Source organism: Armigeres subalbatus, chromosome 1 (assembly GCF_024139115.2).
Source record: "Armigeres subalbatus isolate Guangzhou_Male chromosome 1, GZ_Asu_2, whole genome shotgun sequence".
NCBI lineage: Eukaryota > Metazoa > Arthropoda > Insecta > Diptera > Culicidae > Armigeres > Armigeres subalbatus.
In genome coordinates, this window is record NC_085139.1 from 119,138,421 (window position 1) to 119,152,588 (window position 14,168).

The following is a 14,168-nucleotide window of genomic DNA, read 5'->3' on the forward strand; positions in this document are numbered from 1 at the left end:
CTGGTGGAGCGCTCAGGTAGAGGAGGCATGGAAGAACAAGAACGAAGCCAGGAAGAAGTTCAACCATACAGGAGCATTGCAAGACCTTGTTGATATGAAGAAAAAAGAATGCATATTCAACAACAAAAAAAACGAGCTAATGAAGAGTAAATTCCAGGAATTTGCGGCAAGTATAGATCCTAGCACTAGTTCTAAACTCTTGTGGCGAAAAATCGGATCACTTACAGGAAAAACAAGGAAATTCAGCAACACAACTGCGCCATTGGATCGGGCATCAGCAGAAGAGTTCCTAGATAAGCACTTCCGAGAGGAGAACTACCCAGCACAACAACTAATACCAATAACAGAGAACATCCTGGACACAGAAAACTGGAACCGAATACTGGATCGGAGGAAAAAACCATCAGCACCCGGCACGGATGGAATAACATACGAAATGCTCAGAAACGTCAAAACGGATGTACGTGATATGATTATAACGGAGTTGAATGATATGTGGAAGAAAGGGAAAATAAATGATTCGCTGAAACTGATCAAGATAGTACCGGTACCCAAACCCGGACGCGACCCAGACGTCATCGATAATCTGAGGCCAATCGCAATGCTCAACTGTATACTCAAAGTGATCAACACAGCGGTACTAGGAGAAATTGAAACATTCCTTAGTAACAACGAAATCTTGCCCCAAAACTCTTTCGGATTCCGGAAACATCGATCTACAGCTACAGCTGTAAGCTACATAACGAACAAAATAGCTAACATCAAACGTAGCAGAATCGCTGCGATCATTTTTCTAGATCTGAGTAACGAATACAACTCAGTTATAACTAGCACACTAGAAAGAATCCCACACAGCATCGGTATGCCAGCAAGCATATGTGCCTGGAATATACATTCCTTATCGACAGATAAGTACAGCTGCAGTCAACAACAGGAACTGTAACACGCACGGTAAATGATGGACTACCCTAGGGGGATGTGTTATCACCCACGTTGTTCAACGTGTATACAATGGCATTACATGATATAGACGTAGAGGGAACTGAATTGGTTCAATTTGCAGATGATTTTCGGCTGTCATCGAAGGAGATTCTCTAGAAATGGTCAACCAAAGAGCACAGAAGTACGTGAATGAACTAGCTGCAAAGGCCAATGAACTCAATCTGAGCATCAACTCTGAAAAACAAAAACACTTTTATTCCAAATGAACAAAAAACTCTAGACATAAAATCAATGGATTGAACATCGAAGCCGTGAACGCGCATAAGTACCTTGGTCTAAAATTCGATAGAGGATTCAACTTCGGTGCTCACGTCAGAGAAGTCAAAAGAAAAATGACCGACCGCATGAATATGCTAAAAGTAATCAGCAGCAATAGGACAGGCGGTCACCCCCAAACGATGGGGACAATCTACAACGGTTTAATACGAGGCTATTTAGATTATGGATCGACGGTATATGCTAATGCCAGAAAGACAAACCTTCAAGCGATTACAGTTGCCAGCAACGCAGGATTAAGAAAGGTAACAGGTTGCTCTAAAACCACACCAATCAACACGCTCTACGCGATCGCTAGCCAAACACCTCTGGAACATAGGAGAGAACTAGTAGCAGCTAAAGAAATCATCCGACATGTGCAGTTTGATAGCCCGGTCTGGTCGCAGCTAAAAGCCATGAGCAGCGAAGACCTACAGGATAAAACTCTCTCTTACCTGGAATCTACATTTGTGAAGTACAAGAAATTACTTTTTCTAATTTCCAAAACTGTCCGAGTAAAGAAAAAAAAGTCATCGAAGTAGAGACCGAACTGGAAAACACCGTATGGAGGAAAAACATACATCGGATAGAGTATTGAAGCAAGCTACACTGGGATTGCTGATGGGGAAATATCGGAAATGCACCAAAATCTACACCGACGCCTCCAAGGCGGAAGACAGATGTGGGATAGGCATTTTCGACGAAACCAACAAATATCGACTGAATTTGAAACTACAAAACACAGTATGCAGTATGTCGGCAGAGCTGGAGGCCATATACGTGGCATTACAATATATTGAAAAAAATAAATCTACAAGGCAGTTATTCTGACGGATTCAAAATCAGGATGTGAACTGATTAAACATCAAATGGACAATAACGAGCAGGATGAAATTATCCATGCGATAATAAGTAAGGCTGCGATGATGAAGTCAAAGATCCAGTGGATTCCCGGACACGTAAACGTGCAAGGAAATGAGACGGCAGACGCGTTAGCAAAATTAGGACTGAATCAAACTAACGAAGCATCTAACAAGATATTTCCACACGACGCTATAAACAAGTGCAAGGAAATGGTAACGGAAGAAGTCCAAGAGTGGTACGTGAATTACACCCAAGAGGAAGGAAAAGGACGGAAGTTTTTCCAGTTTCAGACTGGAATCAACCCTAAACCATGGCATCAAAATCTATCACTAACCAACTCCGAAGTTAGAACACTAAATAGATTGATTGCGGGTCATGACTACTCACCATACTGGCTAAGCATCATGCACATCAAAGATGAGATGTACTGCGAGCTGTGCCAAACCCCGAACACCTCAGAGCACATTATACTAAATTGTATTAAACACTTGCATCTCCGAGACAAACACAAACTGGATTCTTTCTTTAAAATACAAGATGTATTTGAGACCAAAGATGTTGCAAATTTAAAAAGGCTAATTAATTTTCTTAAAGAACTAAAACTACAAGTATAAAGACTTTAACCTAAATCATAGACAACAACCGTACCATAATGTGACATAAAAACTGACTGGCGTTATAGCTACCTAGCTGTGCCATAAACAGATGTGACAGCCGTCACATCGAATGAGAAGGAAGAAGAAGAAGAAAGAGAACAATTTCATTGGAGGTGCGCCTTTCTTGAGAAATCAGAACAGTAATACTGTTATTTGGCCATGCATCGGAGCCCTAGCCACATCCTTGCCTTGCTTCTAGAAAATCGCCAGTAAAGCTACAAACCCGGGATTTCTATCATCAAAAGCATTTCTAGCTAAAGAATTTGTTCAGTAACAAGAATTGTTAACAGTTCATGAAAAGTTAGTACGTATTCGAGTCACTATCTGCAGGGTAAATAATTTAGTTATAATTCAGAGACTGCAATTGGTAGCGAGGACTAAATACAATGAATCCTTATTACCACAACTACCAATTACCAATACGATGAATCCTTATCACCACAACAGCTTGCAAAATGGCAAGGTAGGGCTCGATTTGGTAGATCTTACTCCGTAACACACTACATAAAAGTGATCTACCAGCGTTACGGGTATATAGCGCTTGTCATATGTCAAAATGTCCATATCTGTTATTTGTCAAAAGTTACGTCGGGGTACCGACACCGGCAACCGGTCACCTTGCCCTACATTAAATTTCGTTTTAGCTGGACATTGAGTGGAAGACATTGTATCTGTTAGTAACAATCGAGCAGTGCAGAGGTAGGAAAATGAAAATAATTGTTTTTCATAAGGCCATTACAAATGTATTGAATTTATGTCCTACTGGTCTCCAAAAGGTTAAGATTAAACAGAATTTCAAATTATATTGTAAGATATTGTAATAAAATTGATTCTAATTTGGTTTATTGTGATTGATATACCGGCTGTTATAAATATGGGAGCATTTACCCTATTTTTCAATTGTTTTGGTGTATGAATGCGTCCACGGATTAAATCCCTTTGCAGTACGGCACTTTTCTTGGCAGCAACATAATTATTTTATTGGACAAATTTCAAACATAAATAGAACACTGCTGGAGAATTCAACGACCTTGTTCTATTTTGCCCCAGATTCAAACTAGAATAGTGTTCGAAAATTTGAAAGGAAACTGAATCACTACTGATTTTACTCTTAGTTCAGCTGGTGCAAGCCGTGGTTTTGCTATAATCTGTACTACTTCCTCCAATTAAATATAACAGTTAAAAATAAAAAAATAAAAACTGAAGAATTGCAAACATACATCAGATGGATTTACCCTATCATTAGTTGGCCATCATCAGCAACACTGGGCTACTAATAGTGCGGAGTCCAGTGAAAAATATCTTCGTTACAGTTGCGACTGGCAATGCACCATACTCGCCCGTATACGATTTCGATATTGTCTGCGTAGACATCGCACTATACGACGACAGCAGAGGAACAATTCAACCATGGAACGGACCGACAGCGCATCAATCTATTGCAATGGTTTATAATGCGAATAGTCAGAGCACAGAAAGAAGCTCGGATGATAAATCGGTTCTGCCTAGTAGGAACGTATGTCGGAAGGTATGACCTCAAGGAAGACTGGTCGTCGTCGTCGCTGCCGCCACCGGTCGCTGCCATCCGTGTATTCGTAGCTCCAGTCCTTTGCGATCGATTACGTTCTGTGTTGCCGATAGGCAAGTGCTGCCATTGTCGGATGAGCATCAGAATCCCGCGGAAGTATATTGTTACTAAACACGACAAATTTGTGCGTGGCTTGAAATTAATAAACTCTACTTTGCCTAGTCTAGGGTATTAAGTAAACCTTTGTCGATTAAAAGTAAATCTTTGCTCATGATAATGGCATTTTTATCACAATTTATGACTGGTCAGTTTTGTCTGGGTACACTGACAAATCGTTTTACACCACCTTCTTACCACTACCGTTAAGTTTTGGAAACTCGTTCCCCATGGATCGCGTGCAGTGCACCGCTGGCTGAAATTGTGTCGTGCGGGGGTTTGACGGTGTTGGTGCTGGTTGGCCAGGCCGATTTCCTTCATTCCATTCCGAATGTGTTGTGTTGGACTGTGACGTTCCGTAGGCGCTGCTGCAAAATCACTGGTGTTGGAATGATTGTGGACTTCGTTTGCGTATGTTTCGAGGTCGGAGTGTGATGCGAGTAAAAAAATATACCCTCGAGACGCAGTTGTAGTCGTTGTCGCGGAGTGAAACGTTCGATCCAAAACATTGTCTGCAAGTTTTACGCGTTTCTAGCGACATTGCCGATGACATTTAAGGTAAATAAGTGTGTATTTGGGGAATTAAGTGCATTGTTTACTCGAATTTGGTGGAATAGTGAATCGACAAGTGAATTACACAGTGCTTTTAGTTGCATAAAATTTTGCGATAGACGCGAAAATTTTGCAAGGTTTTCGTAGCTGAGGAGTAGTAGTTGCATGGAGTACGACACTAATACAACGCCATGGTGCCTACTTCACGGACTGTGGATAACTTGCCACTAATAGCTTTGCCATCAGACTTGTGTGGATCTGTGCTCGCCAATATTTACCGCAGTCGTAGTTGTTGTGCTGCACGACGGGAAAATTACGGCGAACGGAGTCGCCTGCTTGCTGAGTACTGCTGCTGCCGTGAATAATCTCAAAACCGAAAATAGCCCGTGTTTTTCGCGGTCGGCGGCATCGCAACGGTGGCGTTGATGTAGGTGTACACACCTTTTGGTTTTGGTACGTGATGACCATGGTCACAAATGTTTGCAAATTTAAAGTCGGTCCGTTTTGTAAACGCTTCAGATGTGTACAAAAACAGCAAGGCTTTGGTTGTAAACAGAAAGCACGTGCCCACTGAGCAGCAAACGTTTTGTGAGTGAATTGCAAACAATTTGCATGCTGTGCAATTATTAGTCAAATAATGAGGGCCGTGAAGACCAGTGAAGTAGCTAGTGTAAAAAAGTTTCTTCTCATGATGTCGCACTCTTTGATTACAAAAAAACTTCGCTTAACGTTATGAGAGGTCCCTTGAAGTCAATCGTGCATTTCAGGGTTCATGTTTTTGGACAGCGCTTTTGTAGATCCATTTTTCATGATCAGGTTGATTCAATTAAAAGTGTAATGTCACAACTGGTCTCGTGCTAACCTGACTCCTGGTCTTTAACTAATTACTGACTGTAATGAAACAAAATACCTACGTGAAAACGAAAAATGAAAAACTTTGTTGTACTAGAAAGGTAAAAAATGGCACGATGTATGCAATTATCGCTCAACGTTCTTCCCTACTACATACTGTTACCAAGCGGAGCTCTATCAGTGCTCAATGGTAGTTAGAAGTATGCCGCCCGCATTTTTGTAAAATTTGCAGAAAAAGCAAATGTTTACGTTTGCGACAAGAAAAATACAAAAGCGTATCTACGGAAAAATGTATCCATGGCTGCTTGAAAGACAATGAAAACAATTTTATATGAGAAGGCTGTCGTAGAATAAAGTCCTGGTTCGTAGCTTGCTCATGAAGCTCTTGCCAAATTAGTTGGAAATACAGAGCTCTGTTTCAATGGTATTCCAAAAAGGGCTGCCAAAAAAAACCCTTACCGGTGGGCGGTGGTTCAAGATTATCGTAGGAAATAAAGTTGTGTCAATTGCCCAGGATCTTCATGCTCAGGTGAACATCGTTGCAGATTTTGGAGCAGTTTCTTTATTACCGAATAGCAATCGTACTTAAAGATTAGCACCACGATGGATCGTATTGCAACCTGATGTGATGTTCTTCAATAGGAAATGACAATGTGAATAATTGAACTGTTTGTTTGAGAAACTGCATATGTGACATTTTTGGCAAACATTTTGACGTAGGACTTACGTCTCTCTTTATTATACCGGGTGTCATTTCAAAATATTCAAATCGACCGCGTTACGCTGTGTTGAAAGATTTTAAACGTTAATAGCGTTCGTCTCAGTGAACGAATTTCTGCGGTAAGCCCCTCAATCGACAGATTTCAAATATGCCTTCCATGTCCATGCTTGATAGGACCCGAAAAACTTGTGTCAATAGGCATGAAACTGTTTTCAATGAAAAACATTGAGATCAAGGGAACCTATAAATATGGGTACCGCATAATTCTTGCATCATTCCATTACCACGTTCTGATTGGTGCAGACACCAGCGAATGAGCAGCCGCTGGGTCTGCCGGGAAGCCATAAAATAGCGCAACGCGATTTTTTCCTTTCATTCTGACCGGGACAAGCGAAGCAACCGCATCATCGATTGAACATCACACACACCTTTTAGCAGGGAATGAAGTCATCGAAGCCACCATCATCAGCCGAAACCTAGCCAGTACATCAGCAGTCCACCCACCCGACAAAGTAGCAATGCTAATGGCCCGTTTACATATAGGCTAGTTCTAGCGGACAATGCACTGTCCGACAATACTAGCACGATATTAGCATAATGTAAACACTACTAGCACATGACAATTCCTGTTTACATTATGCTAATTTCGTACTAGTATTGTCGGACAGTGCATTGTTCGCTAGAACTAGCTCATATGTAAACGGGCCATAAGCAGATACCGGCAGCAGCAGCAGAGTCGAGCCGAGACAGGCTGAAGAAAAGCCACATGATGCAGCATGTATGTCCAAAAAACAAACGGTTCTTCAGAGAACCAATAATAGAGATCAATATCAATGCTTTCAATACCCTTCGGGATAAAAATTGTACTTGGGGGCCAAATCCAATATTCTAGAACTAAAATTTTATGCGTGATTTTCATAAATAGCGTCAAAACTAACAGTGGATAATTTTTCTGATTTAACCGCGAAGTGGACGAAGGACTTCGCTTGACCATGCCTTTAAAGATTCATAAGATGTCTAAATCTCTCACATAATCTTATTTGGATAAAAAAACACTGATAACAGCTCAAACATTAATAAACTATCAATCGATTTTTCATCAAATGTTGGATTTTTTGGCATTGATAAAAAAATAAGTAGATAAACATTGTTTGATACTGACCGCACACAAAGCGAACGTGACTGAATGATCGTCCCATGTTACCAATTCTAAATCTTATCAACCGAAATCCCATGTCCGGGTGTTTTCTTCCTTCTACTACTAACAATGTAGTCTCAGAAAAGAACACCCTACTTCCCACCTGAACTGCAATTCTAAGCTCGCTTGCCCGGCTTATTGGCCTGTATCAAGCGAAAAGTCCCGTTAGGAAATAGACGCCAGCAGCGAGCAACAAGCGTAAAAAACAAGAAGCCCTTCTCGAACGCGTTGATGATAATGACGCTTTGGCTGACAAAGAAGCGGGATACAAGATACTAGCTGATTGGCCCACCAATTGGGAAGCAGAGAAGATTCAAAATTAAGTAGTATAAAAGAAAAGTGCATTCGCTCGCAGAGCATTCAGTCTTTTTTATACCACCACGAAATTCGCGGTTATTTGAAAAGATCGTTTTCTTACTTTTTGCACTTAGCCGAAGCAAACAGTCTTTTTCAAGGCTCTAAGAGTTAAAAATAATGTTCTCCTTCAGTCGCTATCGCACGGATTAGAAGGCCCTTCAGTGGAAGGGCTGAGATACAGTCTACATCCCCTGCTGAGCCAACTTGTGGTTTATTTCAGGCAGTCCTTCAGCAGGAAGGTTGCCACTGTCGAGGCTAATATTTCGTGACCGGACAGATACTTCCTGAATTTTTTTTTGATGATTGTTGTTCGATGTAGATTTGATTTCTGTGTCGGTTTGATGAGAAGATTTTGCCAAGGAATGGTATGCAACGCCGATTATTTATCCAAAATAGTTGATGTAAGAAATTTGGACATATTATGTATCTTAAAGGCATGGTCAAGTCAAGTCCTACGTCCACTTAGCGGTTATGTCACAGACATTACCCACTGTACATTGGAAATATGGAAAAGTCATTTTTATGAGAAACTTCATATGTATACGCACTTTGAAGAGCAATTATGGGTGCAGTTATCGAACTAGAAGTATCTAGATCTATATCGAAGAAATCAAAATGGATATAATGCAGTTTCTCAAACAAATGATTCAATTGGGCTCACGTACTGCTAAAGTGGATCATCTCATAAAGCACAGGGATGAAAAGCAATTTTTTTTCAGCAGTGAGCACGCATGTTTACAAAAATATCTGACGGATTTGTTATTTAATTTCGTCATGGGATGAATTTGTTTTTGTTAACGCTTTGTGTGTTACAGTGAGATGAAAAATGGAACATCAATACAACACCACTCCGGAAATCCTAATCTTTGTTGAAGTCGAATCCATAGAATGTTTGGCTCCAAACAGCTAATCAAATGTTGTTGCGGTTATTGGTTTAAATTATATAGAATGGAATTGAGTGGTATACGACGATTTCTGTAATTTGCATGGCCGACGAAGTGGAAATTTTGATTCGACTTGTAGACCTCTTTGAAAAAGACTTCGAGAGTAAATCAATTTTAATTTTCCGGAGCACAGTATAAACTTCTTTTTGATAAAAATCCTGGATTCGGTCCCTCCATATAATAATATCAATACTTTTTTCCGATAATACTCCAGGTCCTTCAGCCAAAGTACAAAGTATGTATTAAGAATCTGTTTTGTACTTTTACGTAAAGAACGCATTCAAAATAAACTCGCATGCATTATCATTGCGCATTGTAAAACATCAGTCGCCGTTCTTTCTTCCTCGACCGCCGAGGATGCCCACGAAAATGATACACGACATGCATCACTCAATGCCGTCACTACGTAATGAAAAGATTTTCTTTTTCTTTCACTCACTCCTCCTCTGTAGGCCTAGTCAAGTAGTCAAGATCATTCATTCTGTTTGTCATCTTTCGGATTTTCGCGAGGCTCAATCGGTTTGTACACACTTAAAATAAATCGCAGATTTCTGTGAAATTTCACCGAAATCTCAACAGCAGAACTGTTCGGTAAAAATTTTACAGATTTTTCGGTGGTTTTGACAGTTGAACAAAGGAAAATACCGCAGAAAATCGGTGAAATAATTACCGAACAAATCTGCTGTTGAGATTTCGGTGAATTGAAGCAAAATTCACCGAAATCTGTGAAATAATTTAAGTGTGTACGGTAGCTTCATATCACATTGTGGCTTCAATCCACCGAACATGCTTCTACATGATGTTGGGTCGATTTCTTTCTCAAATACGTGACTCATTTTTCACTACAGTGCCACACTGTAGAAGTGCGGTGAAACATCCAAACCTGACCGACTCGTAGTTACCACCAGACCAGTTACTGATATGTGTATGTGCCTCAGCAACTTTGAAGTACAACGCACACACAGTTTCCATCAACCATGGCACCAATACCACACTTCCTACTGTCTCTTTTGTTACACGGCTTTACCGCTACGTCACGTAGTTTTCAAAGTCGCCTCCGTCGCCGCCGTCACTACTGGCCTTTGAGATTTATTGTGAGGGGGTGGGTCTGTGGAGGACAACAGGTACGGGGGAAGCTTTGAGAGAAAGCCGTACGTACGACTTTTCTTCTGGTTTATGGGGACACGATCGAACAATCCAATGGCACAGGTCTCAGTGGCTTCAATCAGTAGTTTGGCGAACGAAAGCTAATTCATGCTTGAACACGAAAACGTATTTAGCATACAAAACACGTGATTGTGCTGCCGCCTCATAGAGTAATTCAATGCACCCTGGTTCTCATCGGCGCTAGTAAACATGATTGTTTATTTATTGTTTTGGGTTTATGCGTTGTGCTTTGCTATTTGGGCGAACGCTTTTTTCCGCCTCTCTTCTTCAAAGATTGGCCCTCCTATGAAGAGAACATTGGCAACGGATGGTAGCAACGACGAGTTGTTTACTTTTGATATCAAGGATTGTTTTTTGCGTGATTCATTCAAGAATTGCAATGCTACACTTGACTTTCGCCGCTCGATCATCGCTTGAGATACGAAGTCGCGTTTTGTTAGTATTGTCGCACCACCCGCCATCATCTTGATAAAAAAAGTTTGTGTTTATTTCCGGCACAAAGTACAGCAGATTAGAATGTCAAATCATGACTACCATTAAAAAACCCAGATTAATCCACCTAGCGTTGGTGGTGCCTTTCTCGCATTTAGTTAAGACGTCAACCTTAAATGGGGTTTATATGGTCCGATGTCCGATAAAACTTGTTGCGAGAAAATCGGTTAAGGATTACTATACGAAAAGTTGACTAATGTTTTTTATATATTTTGTGCACACACATACACACACATACACACATACATACACACGGACAGACAGACATGTGCTCAGTTTGTCGAGCTGAGTCGATTGGTATATAACACTATGGGTCTCAGAGGCTTCTATAAAAAGTTCGTTTTCGGAGTGAAATGATAGCCTTTCGGTACAACTGTGTTGTACGAGAAAGGCAAAAAGTTCTCAAACTAATGTCGTTTTCGTTTTTGAGGTGTAGCTACACGGTTTAGTGCACCACTTTACACGGCAAAAATGAACGTTTTTAGTGTAGTTGGGTTAGTTTGTTATAGATACGTCAAGGATACCATAAAAAGAAAACTATAACAACGGCAGAAATTTTACAACATATAACTCCACCGTCACACTGATTTTTTCTGGTGCTACACTGCTTGTTTCGGTGCAAGAAAAATGTTACACTGGTGTAGGGTATCCAATCATGGTTTGAACTAGTAAAAAGCGTATCATGGTTTGAACCATTTTGAAATCAGTAGAAATTACCATCTCATTGGCAGGAAATGAACCTAAAAAAACAGTATGAATGGAATATTTAGGTATACTGGAAGTGATAGAGTTTAACGGGCTTGGTGGTCATATGGCCACCGCTTCTGCCTCATACGCAGAATGTCGTGGGTTCAATCCCAGTCCTGTTCCATTCCTCCTACTTTGTATCTTTCATATATCGACACGGTTGTTTCATAAGGGCCAATGTCGCAAACGTAAACAATGCCTTTTACTGCAAATTCCTTAACAACTAGGACCGCTCCCAGCTAACAACCACTTGGAACTGGTGGCGCTCCGCGCCTTCTATCGAGCGGAAGTGGAAAAGACCGCCAGAAGTCTCTAATCTTCCTGAAATCAGCAGAAGAAGTCAATGTTTACGTTTGAGACTTTCGCCCTTTTGTAACAACAATGTCGATATCTCTCGTGTTCTAGCAATCGCTAGAACTGGAAATGGGCTTTCATACCGTTTCCATCTTCTATTCCTATACCTACAGCTTGATTAGTTCTAGCAGGTTACTGTTAGAATTCGAAATGAGCGAAAAAGCTCGTTTCGGCATCCAATTAGAATACCACTCTTTCATTACTATCACATTTGCAACCCGTTAACCAAGACGTACCTCTGCCATAAAACCTAACCCATATTTCAATAAAATTCCGCAGGCACTCGTGGCGAGTACAGAGGTGTTCTCGGCTTGCAGTGGGCGAGTGACTGCATCATCAATTGCTTCCCATTTCCGATAACCGTAAGGACGTGGCCAGCGCCGTTATCGACCATCCAAAATACTAGAGCTCTCGGACTGTGCACATTGAGGTTGGAGAGCAAATCCCATGCTTCCATCCATTGGTTCCCTGTGCAATTGCGATTGGTTCTGGTCGATCACGGAGTAGCAACTACGAAATGCACGGCCATCATGCAACAAAAAAAAAAACCTGGAAGTGTTTACATTCGTAATCATTCGCGCCAAATCCCCCCAACCAGTGGCATAATTTCAAAAAGCTCGTAAAGGACGCATTTTATGACACAGGAGTGAGATCAATATATCAAAAGAACGCTGTTTTCATCTGTAATCGATTGACGTCATCATACAATTGAGAAACAGTTTGAAATAGTTAAAATAGTAAAATTTATACAAGGTAAAAACTGATCATGGTTTGAACTAAATTCGTACCATGATTTGAACTTGTAAATGCAGTCATGTTCTGCTGGTGTCTGCTAGGAGCGCTACATGCGCATAGCTGGAGCATTTTGTTTACATTTCCAATATGAAAAATTCGCAATTTTCATATCGATAATTTAGACGATTTTCACACGTTTCGAGTTACTAATCTTATGCGAGAAGATGAATAGTAAAACAAATTTGCTTTTCTGCAGATTTCCTCAGCGTTTCATGCATGTGATTAGTATTATATCTAGGAGCTGCTGGCTGCTGCAGTAGTTCAAACCATGGTACGAATTATGTTATGTAGTTATGTAGTTATTAAATTTTTTCAATGAAACTAAGCATTAATATGTGCACCCAGGATGTTTTTAGAAAGATAATAAACTAAGCTTCCATACAAACTAGAAATCTTAGTTCTAACATGTCCCTTTAATGAAATAAATCAACTTTATTTTGATGGCTCATCTGAAACCCGCCATTTGGTTCAAACCATGATTGGATACCCTAGCACAAAAATCAAAAACGAACATTTTTGGTGCAAACGTGTAGCGCGAGCGCAGCTACACCAAAAAAACGAAAACGAGTAACGCTTTAGTGATGGGAAAAGGTTTATAAGTTTTGTTACGGGACACCCAATTCTAGTAGAGACGGGATTTCGGGTCGAATATGACATCTCACCCCTTAATGTTTTGGTTACACTCGTGACGACATGTCTGTGTGGAGATACGTTTGACAGTTCTTTTGGAGACAAGTATATTATTCTACTAACTATAGGGATTACCATCTCGAAGCACTGTACGAAGCTTTTACGTACTGAGTCTTGCAAAACCGCATCCGGGTAGTCACTGGAGTAAGGCATGGACGTATTCTATCTCCGCTACTGTTCCTCGTCGTAATCGACGAAATCACGGTTGGTGCGTGAACCAAGCATAGCAAATGACTGAATTGATTTCTTTGAGATCCTGTGTCCTAGGTTGGCTTGATCTGAGTCGAAATCTTGGGATAATTCTAGGCGACCAGCAAGCAGAGGTTGAGAAAAGATGAATCTGAAATTTGAATCGATGTCTGGCAACGAATGTTGGTGATGACTGATGAAGATATAAATTGCGGCATTTTTCGACCCAAAATGAACTAAATCTCATTTTTTTTTATCTGCAATAATGGCTCTACATTTCAACTTGTTTGTGAGCTATAAAACTTTCAAGCGATGTAATGGAATGGACCTATGTTGGTTGTACATGTCGGTAACAAGAAATCGGACGAGAAGGGCTCGACTGCGATAAGTGATTCAGGACTCAGAAGTCGAGTCAAGTACGGCAAGACAAGTTCGGCAAGTCGAGTCAAGTACGAGACACTGAAGACGACCACACAGTTGTGGTCGAAATACGTATCTGCAAAGACATCGAAAATTACTTGGTGGAATTAAATGGAGAGTACTTAATTCGTCTTAGACGGTTGAATACATTCCACTAATAGAGCTAAATATATTTTTCTGAAGTATTTCAGATTAGAAAGCAGGCAAACATGTGCAACGTTTTTTTCTC

At 40.6% G+C, this 14,168-nt stretch overlaps 1 protein-coding gene across 9 annotated transcripts in view; it reads left to right on the forward strand.

Annotated features, from left to right (window-relative positions):
* The window catches only part of LOC134205054 (serine/threonine-protein phosphatase 4 regulatory subunit 3), a 90,157-nt gene that overhangs the window by 19,309 nt on the left and 56,680 nt on the right, over nt 1-14,168 (forward strand). The window contains exon 1 of one of the 9 annotated variants that reach the window (XM_062679938.1): nt 4,863-5,019. The exons of 6 other annotated variants lie outside the window; for them this stretch is intronic. The gene's annotated coding sequence lies outside the window, so the exon portion shown is untranslated. Of the gene's footprint in view, nt 1-4,862; nt 5,020-5,113; nt 5,467-14,168 lie in introns of those variants that run through there. 2 more of the 9 variants (XM_062679939.1, XM_062679940.1) reach the window with 2 other exon arrangements.